The sequence below is a fragment of the Arachis duranensis genome, chromosome 10, assembly GCF_000817695.3.
Source record: "Arachis duranensis cultivar V14167 chromosome 10, aradu.V14167.gnm2.J7QH, whole genome shotgun sequence".
Taxonomy (NCBI): domain Eukaryota; kingdom Viridiplantae; phylum Streptophyta; class Magnoliopsida; order Fabales; family Fabaceae; genus Arachis; species Arachis duranensis.
The window spans coordinates 38,383,920-38,386,449 of record NC_029781.3 but is presented as its reverse complement, the minus strand read 5'-3'; positions in this window follow the sequence as shown (position 1 = coordinate 38,386,449).

The window sequence follows — 2,530 nt, the reverse complement described above, 5'->3', positions numbered from 1 at the left end:
GCGTTTAACGCTGGGAATTCTGAGGGTGTTTTGAACGCCGGTTTGGGCCATCAAATCTTGGGCAAAGTATGGACTATCATATATTGCTGGAAAGCCCAGGATGTCTACTTTTCAACGCCGTTGAGAGCGCGCCAATTAGGCTTCTGTAGCTCCAGAAAATCCGCTTCGAGTGCAGGGAGGTCAGAATCCAACAGCATCTGCAGTCCTTTTCAGTCTCTGAATCAGATTTTTGCTCAGGTCCCTCAATTTCAGCCAGAAAATACCTGAAATCATAGAAAAACACACAAACTCATAGTAAAGTCCAGAAAAGTGAATTTTAACTAAAAACTAATAAAAATATACTAAAAACTAACTAGATCATACTAAAAACATACTAAAAACAATGCCAAAAAGCGTACAAATTATCCGCTCATCAGTTCTCAGTTAGGTTGGAATAGAATTCCTTGATTCTTTTGCATCTGTCACTAACGCCCAGCCTTCAAGAGTTTGAAGCTCGTCACAGTCATTCAATCCCGGAATCCTACTCGGAATACCACAGACAAGGTTAGACTTTCCGGATTCCCATGAATGCCGCCGTCAATTCTAGCTTATACCACGAAGATTCTGATTAAGGAATCCAAGAGATATGCACCCGGTCTAAGGTAGAACGGAAGTGGTTATCAGTCACACGCGTTCATAGGTGAAAATGATGGTGAGTGTCACGAATCATCACATTCATCAAGTTGAAGTGCAACGAATATCTTAGAACAGGAATAAATCGAATTGGATGGAAAATAGTAGTAATTGCATTAAAACTTGAGGTACAGCAGAGCTCCACACCATTAATCTATGCTGTGTAGAAACTCCACCATTGAAAATACATAAGTGAAAGAGGTTCAGGCATGGCCGAATGGCCAGCCCCCATGATCTGAGAACTAATCGTCCAAAGATGTCTAATACAATAGTAAACTGTCCTATTTATACTAGACTAGCTACAACAGTAAGTAATTGATGCATAAATCCACTTCCAAGGCCCACTTGGTGTATGTTTGGGCTGAGCTTGATCTATCCATGAGCTGAGGCTTCTTTTGGAGTTGAACGCCAAGTTGTAACGTGTTTTGGGCGTTCAACTCCGGTTCGTGACGTGTTCTGGCGTTTGACTCCAGACAGCAACATGGAACTGGTGTTGAGCGCCAGTTTACGTCATTTAATCACGAATAAAGTATGGACTATTATATATTTCTAGAAAGCTCTGGATGTCTACTTTCCAAAGCCGTTGAGAGAGCGCCATTTGGAGTTCTGTAGCTCCAGAAAATCCATTTCGAGTGCAGGGAGGTCAGATTCCAACAGCATCAGCAATCCTTTGTCAGCCTCCTATCAGAGTTTTGCTCAGGTCCCTCAATTTCAGTCAGAAATTGCCTGAAATCACAGAAAAACACAAAAACTCATAGTGAAGTCCAGAAATGTGAATTTAGCATAAAAAATAATGAAAACATCCCTAAAAGTAATATATTAAAAATTACCTAAAAATAATGCCAAAAAGCGTATAAATTATCCGCTCATCAGAGACTTATATTCAAGCTGGAGGTTCATCATTGTCTGATGAAAGATGCACTCTAAACCCATGTAGAATGTGATAACCTTTTGCCAGTTCAACGCATTCATAGTGATGTAGAACGGATATACATCTTTGAGTTAATCAAACACGGATCGAAGAAGAAACAATAGTACTTTTATTAATTCATAGGACTCATCAGGGCTCCTCCCCTCAACCTAGTAGGTTTAGAAACTCATACTGAGGTAGAAGACAATGTAAAACGAAAATAGGGTTGAAGATAATCCGAATTACATAAACATAAGCCTTTAAATACTAAACAGATGACTAGTAAGGGCAAAACAATCTATTTAGTACTAAAATCCACTTCTGGGGCCCACTTGGTGAGTGTTTGGGCTGAGCTTTGATGAGATCCACGTGCATTGAGGTCTCTTGGACGTGGAATGCCAGCTAGGGGGTCCTCTCTGGGCCTTTGGACGCTGGGCTCAGCTCTTTGGGCGCTGGACACCTAGAAGGGGGCAGGAAGCTGGCGTTGGATGCCAGTTTTGGGCCTTCTAATACCATACAAAGTATAGACTATTATATATTTTTAATCCAAAGTAAAGTATGAACTATTATATATTGCTAAAAAGCTCTGAAACACAGCTTTCCATAGTCGTTGAGAATGCTCCATTTGGACTTATGTAGCTCCAAAAAAGCTCTTCCGAATGCAGGCAGGTCAAATTTGGACAACTGATGAGGGAAAATTGGATTTCCACGCAATCTAACTGGCAAGTGTACCGGGTCGCATCAAGTAATAATAACTCACAAGAGTGAGGTCGATCCCACAGGGATTGAAGGATTGAGCAACTTTAGTTAGGTGATGAATTTAGTTAGGCGAATATTGATGAATTGAGTGGAATTGTGATGAGCGGATAATTTATACGCTTTTTGGCATTGTTTTTAGGTAGTTTTTAGTAAGTTCAAGCTACTTTTAGGGATGTTTTCATTAGTTTT